Source organism: Dreissena polymorpha, chromosome 1 (genome assembly GCF_020536995.1).
Source record: "Dreissena polymorpha isolate Duluth1 chromosome 1, UMN_Dpol_1.0, whole genome shotgun sequence".
In the NCBI taxonomy this organism is placed as follows: domain Eukaryota; kingdom Metazoa; phylum Mollusca; class Bivalvia; order Myida; family Dreissenidae; genus Dreissena; species Dreissena polymorpha.
Genome location: NC_068355.1, coordinates 47,423,008 through 47,437,826, shown reverse-complemented (window position 1 = coordinate 47,437,826; position 14,819 = coordinate 47,423,008). Strand labels below are relative to the sequence as shown.

At 33.2% G+C, this 14,819-nt stretch overlaps 1 protein-coding gene across 1 annotated transcript in view; it reads right to left on the bottom strand.

Moving 5' to 3' along the window:
* The window catches only part of LOC127872302 (multiple epidermal growth factor-like domains protein 11), a 153,834-nt gene that overhangs the window by 27,088 nt on the left and 111,927 nt on the right, over positions 1–14,819 (bottom strand). The window lies entirely within an intron of this gene.

Genomic DNA, 14,819 nt, shown 5'->3' with positions numbered 1-14,819 from the left:
AATCATCCCATTAATCACCTGCGCTCTCATACATCGTAAATAACAACGTCAAACCAATGTCTGGAAGAATACTCACAATAATGACATCAAAAAGTAAAAATAAAATGATAAAACAAACAGGATTCATATTATAAAATAATTGTTTAATATCTCGGAATGTATAAACTATGGTTTTACTTGATATCCGAATATGTCCGTTATTATAACTATATATATTTTTGTCAAATTCAGATTAAAAAAAAATGTTTTTTCTTTGGGGCCCTTTTTATGACATTGTCCCTTGATATACTGAATAACTAGGTTTGAAATGAAACACACAATATATATTTGGGTCAGAATCATTGGTCAGGATTTAATGAGAAATTTCAAACAGGAACGCATAAAGGAATTCGATCAATATCGTTTAAATGAACACGAATGCAATAGAAGTTAAAAAGTAAGACATTGCAATTGTTAACACCAGTACTTATCAGAAAGCCATTCCGTACATGATGACTTAACATCGATGCCTAATTGAAATGTTACATATGCTTAAGAGAATATTTCAATTTTTCAACTTTTAAGTATATCAACTTATATCTTCACTCGACAGTCCAACCATCGGATTTTAAAGCTTAAATACAATGAAAACTGAGCGGCAGAAAAAGCGTTAAAAAATTGATTTAAGTTTGGTATTTCTGTATCACAAGGTGAACAGATCAACAGCTTGGCTTTTCTTGATATTCGTGGGAGCAATTACTTTTACCTACACGCTGTCAACAATTGTAACAAAAACATTTAAACTATTTCAAATTATTCCATGGTTAGGCTTTATAAATGCCTGACTATTTTCTTGTCTTCACCCGATTGATACCTCATAACCAAACCGGTAAATTATGCCTATTTGTAATTTTATGTCAACATTATCATGTCGCTTCTATAATATATACTTCAAACATTGTATTTGTTGTAACACTGATAATTTTTACAATGGATAAAATAATGTTTTCTTAAACAAATTCAACGCGTTAAAAACAATTACAAGAAATATAGTCTATAAGTTTCTATTTAATTATGGATATAAATAAAAATTCGTTGATTCAATAATCACCAGAAAGACAATTTACCTCCAAATACCTTCACTTCACACAAAACTATTTTGAAAGGTTTGCTGATTTTCAATGAGGTTGTGACAAAGGTCATGTTCAACACTTCTTTTGTCGACTCTCCACCAGTCGACGTATCAGTATAGATCGTCCTCCACGTATTATCGTCATCATTTACAGTGATGCGATATCCTTGAAGGTTCTCTGTAGATTAACAGTCATGCATGAAACATTTCCAAACAAGACTCAAACTGTAAATATTTCGAAATTAAATCCATACCTATGTCCTCGAATGCTGTTAACAACTCAAATTCAATTCGAACAACTAGTTCGATGTATCGAAAAGGTATAATAACTTAATTAGCTATTGAATACAAACGCGAGTTGTGTATCGTGTTATTTCTTAAATGTTGACCCTGCATTTGTAAAATCTTGCAAGATATGTACATTTCCAGAAAAAATCATTTCTGCGTTGAATAAGGCAGAGTTCTTGAAAATCACTGCACAATTGATGAAGTTATGTCTGTTCAAAGCGAAGCACCCTGTTATCGGGTGATTTTGAGTTGAATACCTTGTTATATATATATATATATTTGATAGGGAAAATTTTATTTTTTTTCAGAAAAGTTGATTATTCGTTATAATTTGATCATTTAGCATTCAAAATGATGTTTTCACTAATTAATATCATAGCCACACGCCAACCACTTATGAATACAAATGTAAAAACGTACTTCTTGTCATATATTTTTGTGTAATGTATACACCAAGCACGGAGTACATTTTGTTGACTATTTTAAAACATCGAATAGTATTGATGGAACTATAAATGTACAAAGATAATTACGAAGCTCTTCATATCCTAAAATTCATAGCCTATGTATTCTTTTCAAGTCGTTTCCGGCTTGAAGTGATATTGGACATGCGATTTCGTCATTTGTTAATGGTATGACTGAATAAAGGTTGACTTGAATTGGTCCCACATACTAGCCTGTTGTCGAGGCGTTAATTAGAAACTTACAATACAACACAAATGTACGCATATATGCGTATAAATTATGTCGAATAAAGCATATAAGTGAACCGATTCAAAATATACCAACGTCTATATTTCAAACAATGGCGCAACAGAGACTAAACGCCTCCATGCGTTTAATTTACAATAATAAGCCCATGCATCATTTGAAAAGCATGCTTTACAAGTTTTACTCCGATGTGCCATTATTTCTTAATATATTGTCCTAATGGATTTTTCCGACCATAAGCAGTATATTTATACGCATTGTATTTAATTTTAAATAACACAATTCGGTAAATAAACGAAGAAAAATAAATGATTTTCGACAATTATGGAAGATATCGTGAAAGTTCACATTTTTACTATACCAAATTGTGCTTACTTGCTTTATTTGCTTTAAACGGCTGAATCTGTATCTGATATATTTGAACTTTGGTTTTGAAGTCAATGCTCAACCAAGACCCATCGCTTACGTTGCTGACGAAACAGTCATTTTGGTCACTATTTGTTTCTTCTCCGTCATTTACATTAGCAGCGGTGCCTTTAGTTGCGTTCGAAGATTTTACAGTTTTGTTGTATGCCAAGTTTGTGCCTGAAAACCGTATAAAACACAATGAAATACGCATTCAAAACATGTACATAACATCCTTATACACTAAAAATACACATGTTCGTAAAATGAACATGTTAATGCATGCGATTGATACACAGATAACTGAGTATATAAACATTATACAAAAAAAAGAGAACAACGAGGTACGGAACTATAAAAATAAACATTAATCTTCAGGAAATACCTTTATAACCACAAACCATCGGATTGAGTTAAGCTGTTGACTATACATAATGTGTGCCTGTACGTTACATGACATGTATCACTGTCGTCCATATCTTAAAATTAATATTTTTATATATTCCTACTTTGAGTTATTGAGCGAACCCCATACACAAGTCTACCAATGTGATCAAAAAAATTCACACGTGGTCATCAGTAAACACAAACTTCCCACAAACTTATTTTATATAATAAATTGAATAGTATTCACAAAATGGAAATAGTAACGGCGAAATACTATCTAAAACATCGCGTTAATCTTCCAAATAGTAGCCATTTTATAATATGATACTCTCGCCGTATTTAAAGGACAAATTACTTAATAGCTATTTAAGAAAGTTAGCGTAGTCTGTTTTCAAATAAAATCGGAATCGCTGGAGTTAAAGCACGCTTAAGGCATCGATAAAAGAGCATTATTGATTGGCAAGATTTGAATATTTATAAGAAAAGGCATTTTGATTTTTCGAAGCCTAAATTAGCTTTAAAACGTTTTGTGTATGTATTTTGAGCATTGAATATTAGCTTTTATTATTCAAGTGAACTTAATGGTCAGGGCGCTCTACACGAGAATTTGTGTGTGGAAAGAACAGTTACTACTGGTTGAAAAGCATAAAGTATAATTAAAAAAAAACTTGTCTTATTTATTTCGCACATTTTGAAATAATGTTGTTCGTGCGTTGGTTTAATGAGATTGTCGGCTTCAGTCGCGTACATTTGCCGTCTTTTATATTTAAGGATTATATTTCCCGGTCCGTTTTCAAAAGCATCACGAGGAGACCAAATGAGTGCCCCTTGTTCAAAAGAGAGCAATAATTTTCTAAATAAAGTAAAGAAATTTCCTTGTAGCACAGAAAATAAAACTAACCCGTGGATTTGCAACCAGATGGTATATTATGTGTCTTGTGTTTGCACGTATTGAGCAACACAAGAATATTTATATTTTAAAAGTTCAAGTTTTGACTGTTCCATCATCGACTTGTGATATTCGGTCGGGTTTTTTTAAATGTTAAATCAATAATTAGATTTTGCTATAGTTAAGTGCCAAAGTATGAAAATTTGAAACATACCTTGACTGACATACACGTCACATAAAACAAGCTGTGTATGAGAACTCAGCAGTTGAATGCGGATTGTGTTTCCCACAACGGGCTCCTTACAGAAGACTCCCAAGACGGAATGGGTACCACTTGATGGAAAAGGTGGGTCGTCTCCTTGAGTCTCGTAACAAAGACGATCATTTGACCACTCGGATATATTTGAGTGATCTGTTACGTTTGCAACACTTACGCGGTAGTGAGACACATATGCTGCAATAGAACCACGTTTAAGAGTTATCTAACGGAGGATCCGTATAGTGCGCATCGTCGTCGGGTAATGGAAATATAGTGAGAATTGTAGGATTTTACATACATAAGAATCAGTAGAACTGCAAGACTACATTTTCTGTAAGCTTTTCAGTAAATTTAGTCGTTTCACGTTTGGTAAGTTATTTTAAAATTGTTAGATGTTTGATGACGCTACAGTCCGGACAAACACGGGTGGGGCTACATGCTGACGCACGCGAGCACAGAATGCGTTAACCATTGTGACAGCATCATAGAGCTTTCAGCAAGCGGACACAATACAATTATCCGATGATTGCTGTTGGAATTATAAAGAGCTAGCAGCTAAATATCAATCTAAACTATTTCAAGGGAATAAATAAGACACTCTTCACGGTGATATGGATCATTTTGCAAAGTTTTTACTCGGTGGTTTCGGATGAATAATTGCTCAAGTGACCTATATACTCAATAGACCGGAACAAAACAACCGTTTATGTAGAAGACAAACTAGCGATAATTCCTTTAAGTTTAAATTAAAAAAATCTTAGTTTTTTATTGGGACGTGTGCAACGAAGCAGAACAATTGATGCAACTTTTGAAGAGGTCAACTAAAAGATAATCTCTGGGAGTGGCAGAACATTACATTAACAGGGGTAGATCGTACGCAAGTAACTGGTGTGGAGTAAGTGAGAAAAATATTACCTAATATTCAAAATGGCGACCAACACGATGTATTTTCATGTAACAAATTTCCTTAGTCTTTTACAATATCAGGACAACAATTAATGCATACATTTTTTGTTTCAGATTTAATTTTTGGTATCCTTTAAATATGCCTAATTGTCATTGCAGATATGCATGATGATGATGATGATGATCCTATACATCAAGACTTTGTGCGTGCATGGAAGTGATACATGTCAAAAGCAAGTGTGTACTAAAATTACATCCAGAAATTAATCTGAACACACTATTATAAGATATTAAAACGCATGCTTCAGTCTGTACTGATAATATATCAATTTAACCAAATTTTACATGATGGAATACAGAATTAATTGTGTATTGTTCAAACTTATTTATTTTAAAATGAATTTACACTTGAATACTTTTCTAATGCAACACGCATTCAAATCAATATACTAGTAGCTCTCTTATTTTAAAACGGATTTTCTTGTAATTTGGACTCGGACTTATTCAACACATATCTAATACTTCATGTAAATTTATTTGAAATTGATCAACATTAAAATATCAAACATAACAAATTTAAAAAATCACGGAAAAAGTAAAATTCTCAAAATCGTACATCGTAAAATAATAATGTGAAAAGTAAAAGACATTTACTTACATGTTTTAATGACCAACCGGCTAGAAACATTGCGCTCATTAATATTCATACGAGCCATATTGTTTTTCTAATTAATGTTATGTTTTCCTGGTGTAAAAACACACCGAGAATGATTGAATTGAAACTATAATTGGAATTATATAGCGTTGTATTACACTTGGTGCATTTTCGAACCCAGCATTTTTTCAAGTTTAAATACCTCAGTTATGAGTAAATATTCTGATTTAAAATTGTACATTGATCATTTGACTACATTTTGTGCAGGCAGACAATAAAAATCATTCATCCGTGACGATCGGATGCTTCAGCAATTGGGGAAGGTAGCCTGCAACATGCCGATTGCGCTGTTGCGCTCCAGAAATTGTATACGAGACATATGTATATTTAAATTTATTTGATGTTTTCCTGGTGTATCAACCTACCTAAAATAAAGACATTTAAATAAAATTGGAATCATATCGCGTTTCACCATTTTCACGAGCGAAATAATAAAACCACACCTACCTCACATGCAAAAGCGCACGATTGTAACGGATTATTGATTTCATCGTTATCCTGCACAGAATAGAGTCAAATGATCACATGTGCAATTTAAAATCAAAATCTTAACTCATTACTCAGAAATTCAAGTTTGAAAAGTGTTGCGTTAGAAGTCTCCTAATGTATGTATTAAATAAATCACAATGTTGAAGTTTTATTTATTATCTTTTTGAACAAACACATGTTATGCTAAAATATAGTAATATCTTTCTATTTACTATGAAGTGTCTTTTTTAAATATCATTATAAATACTTTTGCCTTGTTTTTACATTGTACACAATTTTTGTATAAATAAAAAAAAAGAAAGTAAACGCACAAAGTTAAAAAGTGTTAATTTTCTGTTGTTTTTCAGATTTACGAAGGATTAGTCGAAAGATGTGTGCCGAGTAAAAGGTGCGAAGCTGTGTAAGAAGTACTTGAACACCATAGAGAGACACGAACGGTGTTGATATACAACACGTTAAATATTACAACCATAGTGACAGACTAAGCTTCATGCAATGGTGTTCAGGTCAAGCTTTTTCTCTCAACAACTATATAAACAAACCAGTTTTGTTTGCGTAATCAAAACAAAGAGTTTGTATTAATATTAGTGTTTATTAATAGTTTGTGTTTCTAAGTTATTCCTGATATTGGTGAGATGCATATAGAATCGGATATTGAATGTGAATAAAGCAGTGGTTTCATAACAAATACAATATAACCCCAATTATTGTGGTCTATAACAGTTTCTTCAGTTTCCAATATCGTGCACATGTGGGTTTCCTTAGGATATCTAAATTCATACTATACTTAATATTACATTACGTTATAATAAGCATACAAAGATAACATGTTAAGTACATTGGTAATTCAGTATCAACTTCATTAAGAAGTACAGCAGTATTCACACGGTTGAATTTGTCAATGTATGCATTTGCAAATCTTGCTATACAAACATATCAAAGCACCAATTAACACTTAACAAATTATCATAATCAACATGTCTTGACTTTGGGTATTACTTTACCAACTTACTTTCTTTTCTTTCACTGCAATATTTGCACCATCAGGTAATTAAACAAAACAGTTGTTATTTAGTTTTTCAAGACTAGTAAATAAAAAAGAGTAAAAAAATTACCCCATGACACTAGAACATTTAACATTTCTGTTAACTGTTCATTTAACAACTCATTACACCTTTGAACATTTACTATTTCTCTAGCTGTTCATTGATCAAGGTATCAAGGTGCATCCAAAGATATTTTATCTCCTCCATGAAAAGAACAAAATTCAGAGTGAAAATCGTATGCCCGCAAAACAACTGTAGAACATTTAACATAATAAGTAAATAAACATATGCACCACAGTAATACTGACAACCAATCAAATCAATGTTTACATGAAGAAGTTGTGTATATTGTTACAACATTACAATTATTTGATGGAAATATGGCAAAACAACTCATTTAGGATTTAAATGACTTGAATAATATGTATAATTTTAGATGGTTTGCTAGTTGAACAGATAATTTGCAAAATCATATATTATAAAATATATTTTAATCTATGAGTATGCTATATATGTGCATGTGTAAACAAACAGGTTGAGAATATGAATAAGTACCTCAAACAAAATATCCTGACACCTCACAAACTAAGCTTTGGAAGGAAAGGCACAGTTTTTCGAAGCTAACTTATCATATCATATAAAATCATGTCCAGCAAAGGATGGTTTCTAGGCTACGGATCTCTTCAAAGTACAATGTCGTGTATGACTTTTATTAGACCACTGTATTCATTCGCTGTAATTCGTTGTTGTGCAAAAGAGAAGGTATGCCTAATATGTTGAATCTTAGGTGAAATAGTAGTTGGCACTCCATCCATGGTCCATATAAAAATTATAGCAACCGATATCTTAAAATAGACGATAATCTTAAAGAAATAAAAACCACTTATTACAGTGTATTCATATGACTTTTAATCTTTGGTATAATTAACTTACTAGACAAGTGGCCTTAACTAAATACAAATAAATAGTTTAGCTGGACAGTGACAATAATTACATTGTATGTCCAGTGGTGTTTACCATACACTATAAACCAGCATGTAACATGTAATTACTTTCTCAAACATCTTCAAATACTTATCAATGTGTGAGTATTGTTTTAACAGCCGTATTGCTACAGTAGTTGAATTCCCCACAAAGCTCTTAAATAAATCCATCGCCGTGGTGTAGTGGATATGGTGTCCGCCTAGCGATCGGGAGGTCACGGGTTCAATCCCCACTGTGGGAGCGTTCTTTAGATCTCCCCCATTGACACCAAGGAAAACGTACTCGAGAGCGTTTCATATAAGCTTAGGCTTGTTATGCAATCAAGCTTTAATAAATAGGTTTAAAATAAATCCATCAATATACGTTTCCCCACCCACCAAATACATTGTTTATTGGGTTGATTGGGCATTAAAGGGGCCTTTTCTCAGATTTTGGCATATTTTGAAGATTGTCATTAAATGCTTTATATTGATAAATGTAAACATTGGATCTTAAAATCTCCAGTAAAAAATCAAGAATAAAATAAAAAAAGGAAAAAAAGTAGCCGGTATCAGGGCTCGAACCAGTGACCCCAGGAGTCCTGAAATAGGTCTGAAGTTATAACGCATTAGCCCTCTCTGCTATTCTGCCGTGTATACACAGTTAAAGTATTTTATACCTTATATAAGCAATCTTCGTAGTTTCGTAAATTTAAACGACAACAACAGAACTCTCCAAATTATTTAATCGTTTCGCGTTGCAACGCTTTATAATTTTTAGGTTTTCAAATCGTCAAAAGATACATATAATGGCTATATTGGACTATGGTAAATGTTCAGTTATACTGTATTCTCACAAATATCATAACTAAAACGAAAATTTGCGAATCTGAAACAACGTTTTTCAATTTTGTCAATTTACCAAACCGTGAAAAGATGCCTTTAAGATATATAGATGAATATATTACTTGCCTTTGCAAAAGTAAATACTCGAGAATGGGAACGTAATTCGTGCGCACATGAAAGCAATACGTCTGCACGTGTATTGAACACATACTTCCGATGTATCCTTAACTGTATTCTACCGTACAATTAAGGTGACTCCACAAATAATAGTTACACATCACTAACTAACGAAGCAAACATTAACAAGCGTATTTTATTCGAATTTCCTTTTTGTGTACCTTTACTTTTGCATTAACACCAGTTGCGGACAGTGGGGTTACTATGCTCACCTGTTATGAAATTAGCGGTTAATTTCGATACATTTAATATATTGCGAGTGCCTGCTGAAAGCATACTGGCGTTTAGGTTAACAATAATGGTTCTTGAGTCCATCTTTCCACGAAAACTGCTGAGAAAACCGTATTTACACCGAGGTTAAACTGATAACAGTAGATAATCCTGTGCGTAAGAATAATGTCAAATAAGTATGGTAAATGTACAAAGCTTTCAAAAGTGCAGACGAAACATCGAAACATCAGCCGTTGGTCGTCATTTTGGACACAAGTTAATATTTTGTCACTTACGCCACATCATTTACTTTCGTGTGCTCTACCCCCTGATTCAGCTGTTAAGAAGATTTGGTTTGAACTTTTTGCAGAAGTACGCAACTTAACGTAGCGATTCATTGATTACTATTGTAAATGTTCGTTCTTGTCAAGTTTCATCAAAATTATTCACATGAAAAAGAAGTTGCCGTTTAAAGACAGTGACTAAATAACGACGTAAACGTAAGACTGGCATATGCATATCACAGTTCACCTACATTGAAACATCGGATAAAAGTTTGTGTTAAACAATGTAATTTATACTGTTGTAAACGCTGTTTTTATACTTTGTCATTTACCTGCATAAACGGCGCCCACGTGGAACTCGATGTATTTAAACGTGACATTGTAAGGGAACCACTGTCTCCACCAGGGATATCCCAACTCACGTGTTGCATTCTGTGTGGAGCTGCACGTGTTATTGTCAGAGTCAACTGCCAAATAGGCGTATTGGAAATGTGGGTACGGTAGGTTTGATGAATGTCGTTCCGTTTTTCGGTACTCGTGGGCAATATCGACTGTAAATACAGATATTGCCGCGTAAGTATTTGTTAGTTCATGCTTTGAAAAATATAATTATGATATTGATTTACAATGATTTATTTAGGAACTACTCTCATTAAACATATTATACATTTGAAGTGTTATTGTATTCATATTTACGTGACATACGTATTTAATTAGGAAAAGCGCATGCATTCATACACGTATAAACGCAATTTAATCACTGTCGTATCAATATATATGTGTTCATTTTAATAGAAATTATATATTTGACTGTCTTATTGTGGTAATTGTTAATGAGTTTTTTAATGTCTATACATAAACATTTGATTCCGCATAGATGCAACTGCAATATAGTACACTGTAGTGTGTACTGACGTGCCGTTTTCGTATGTAGGCGTCACAAGACATATAGTTTGAAATATGTATGGTGGCGCCACAAGACAGATAGTTTGAAATATGTATGGTGGCTCCACAAGACAGATAGTTTGAAATAGGTATGGTGGCTCCACAAGACAGATAGTTTGAAATATATATGGCGGCGCCACAAGACAGGTAGTTTTAAAAATGTTATAATTGCCGTTTTGCGACCTATTTGTCCTATTGGTGGGTTTACTGATCGTTATTTCGTGTTGGCGTGTTTGAAGGTCACCCGACAAGACAAATATAACTAGAAAAAGAAATATGCATGCCAGAAAGATAAAACAAATCAAAACATGTCGTTATTGCCATAGTGTCATGTATATTTATCGTTCTTTTGTGTAGGCGTCGTGGTGGATGTGAAGATCGCCGATACGATAACACGCCAGCAGTCCGAGCGAAACAAATGGCGACAAATTTTATTATGTTATTAATTAACATTATTTCGTGCGGCCTGTTTGCGGACTTCTTCAACACCGCCAATACGCCAGAACGAAATGGCAGAAATCAGCAAATATAAATACGGCAAGTTCACTAGTGGTGATCTCATCTGCGAACGGTTTTCCATTTCCTCGCCGAGTTAATTTTCTTTTTCGATGGTTTTACGATGAAATATCTAAATCAAAAGCTACCATGTTTGTTATAGAAATGCATTTAATAGTTGCATCGTTTTGCTAAATAAAACACGCGATTTTATAGCACGATGTGTTTAACTTTATGGAAATAATATGTGCGCTTATTAGTGGCAGAATGCTTTTAGAAGTCACGGTTCTATGCACTGTGAAGCATTGTAAGTAATGCAGCATGATTATGCTGCTTGTTGGCTTAACCGACCGAAATAGCTATTCTTCTTAATGGCATAGACCTGTACGTTTGCATATGACTTTATCATAGAAGTTGTTAGTTTTGTGTCGTATGAATATACGTGCAATTAATAACACACATTTCATGCGGTGAATATGTGACTAACAAGTGAAAAAACAGCGACAACATTTTAACATTTGTTTTCAATTTAATAATGTCAAAACGTATGTTTAATAACTCAATTTAAAAGTCAGGATGTACGCCGAATATCTTTTTTATCCCCCGCCATAGGCGGAGGGATATTGTTTTGGCGTTGTCCGTCCTTCCGTCCGTCCGTCTGTCCGTCCGGCACTTTTGTGTCCGGAGCCATATCTTGGAAGTGCTTTGACGGATTTCATTGAAGCTTGGTATGAGTATATATATGGATAAGAGGATGATGCACGCCAAATGGCATTGTATACCATCTATTAATAACGGAGTTATGGTCCTTTGCATCTTAAAAAATGCTTTTTTAGTGTCAAATATAACACTTTTGTGTCTAGAAGCATATTGGCGGGGGTATCAATTCAGCGAATTTGCTTGTTTACATGTATTTCTTCTTTAAATTAAATGTTGTCATTTTTTAATATTATTTACAAAAAAACCGCTTAATACTATTTTGTTTTGCATTTGCCTAGAAAAAAGCACGTGACAATTGGAAGTAAATATATACCGCGCTACCAATGAGATATTAATAGGTTTTTATCACTAAGGCATGTTTCCAGACACTTATAGTAACACGCGTATTTTCCTATTTCCGATTATGCTATGCAAACGCTATATAATTGGATCTAATATAATTATTTAGATTTACGAGTGTCCATAAACAAAAAGATGCTTTTTATACAACGGCTTTATAAATGAATTCAATATATTTGTTTAGATTCATGAGTATCCATAAACAAAAAGATACTTTTAATATGTTTCTTAGAAATGAAATGTAATATTGCTAATGTATTATTACAAATATGTGCTTTCTTATTGAAACATAAATTGATTGTTTTGGATATTGTAATTGTCATGGATTGTTTCCTTGTTTAACCGGGACTTATATAGGTTACTTCTCCCAAAAGATGTTAATAATTATGAAATTGTCCCCACATTTCAATATTACTTTGAACTATATCTTCTCATTTGCTCAATGCTTATTTTCACAAAATGGTCGACCTTACCATTTTTCAAAACCTAGAAGGAAAGCCCTTGATAGCCAATCGGCAAATATTTTCTTAAAAGTTTTAAGAACGTATTATCAGGGGCAACAAATAGTTAAAAACCTCCACAAGAAGACATATTTACCATACTGACATCCTGGTCCGAACATTCCTTGTGCGCACCCGTTTGGGCAAGTCCCGTTCTGACCGCATTCCTCGTTGTTCCGGCATTGGCACATTCGTGAGCAGTTGTCCCCGAACCTGTGAATGCCAACATCGTTCACGTGGCATGGCCAGCCTGTGAAGAGTGCGATGCAAATATTTCAGAATAAAGTATTTGTAATAAAAACAAAAAACTCCGGCTTCATGAGCATTTGAATGCTCTCAGTATCGACGATGGTTTAGATCTACTGATTGCTTATACCTAATTTTTTTTTTAAACGGAAGACACCAAGCGTGTATTTTGTTGTGTTTATGCCCGTAGTGAGTATAGAGTAAAGAGTAAAGTTCATTTCAAAGCTGGGAAGTTTATTCACAGCCGAGAAGCAAGGACACAAAACCACGAATTTCTATATATGTAAGTACATTTTTATTGAATTATTAATTATGATTGGAAACCTACTAAGCGAACTTTAAATTATTAGTAACATGTAACGTGTTATGTTATTGTCGAATGAAAGTGGATAGAATTAATATCAACCGGAAAATTGAAATAACATGTTTCAAATGTGTATCCAAAGTTACGAGTATAATTCTTCAATACCTGTAAGATGATATAGTTGATGCGATTTGAAAGTATTTTTATACCTAGAACTGAAACAGTAACAGCTAAACTAGGCGTCTAATGTATATTCATACAAGAAACATGCAGGTATGGGATGTAAAGTATTAACAGTAACATAAACACCATTAAAAGGAATTGATAATTATAATACATATTCGAAGTGTAACTCTTTTTTGTGACAAACAAAGAAAACTGACACTGTAAACTAGAACACGACACATTACTTGTTTTTGAGTCAAAGTTTTTAATTTGTTTTGAGTTTTGTATTTATTGAATGTCATTATAGTTGAACAAAAAATTTGGTGATCACAAGATTATGCTTACTTTTGATGTGTTGCTTAGTTTTTTTATCTTACATGAACTGTTGCAAACTCGTTTAAATACCATTCGGATAAAGAGTGCGTTCACAAATTTGTATTGCATTTTGGCAATCCGTTTTCGAACCTTTCCCATATGTATTTTAACCCACATAGTCTTTCGTAATACTAGGTTGTATAAATGGTAGACATGTAACTACATTGCAAATTATTTTAAATCAAAATATACATGCAGTCACTTGTTAAGCATGTTTTCAAGCGACTTCCTCAATTTGACATAGTATTCATCCGTCATACATTTTTTGTCCATTGGCTTGCCAATGGACTTAAGAACCACAAATCGAAAAGACGATCCGGCCGGTTAATTGTAAAAATGCGGTAAAATGCGCGGATGTAGTAGGATGTTGATAGACGAAATAAATAAGATAATTAACATTAAATTTTGTAATTCTTACAATTGTTTACCTAAAAACCTTTTGATTAAAGATTTTCTTCTGGAAATTTTTCTAGCACCATTTTTAGTGAATTTGTCTAAGACCATTTTTATTGAAAAAACGTTCTTAGAATATACAACAAATATCGTTCGTAAAACAATTCTATTATTGGCAAAAACTTTTAACGTATACTATACAGAGAGGGTAATCGCGTGAAAGTCAAGATGGCGACGTCTATGCCGAGGCAGGTTTTTCGCCGTTTTATACCATTTATTTTGTAATAATTTTTCAAATGCCGCTCAGTCATATCAGCAACAAATTTACTAGCGTTTATTACGAATAAAAAATACGCTCTATATCTCGACTATACTCGCTGCGGAATTTCTTAACGGGATGACCTAATAACAGCCAATTTTCACTAAGAAAATTTGCGTGGAGTTAAGTCGAGATATAGAGCGTATTATAATACGAAATATACGCTTATCACGTGTTACTGATATGGCTGGAAATTGAGCGTCATTTAAAAATAAAACAAAAGCATTGAAGGATATAAAACGACGAAAAATAACTGTCTCGGCATGGACGTTGCCATCTTGACTATCACGTGATTACCCCCTCTGTTATAGATATTATGTTTCGCATTGTAAG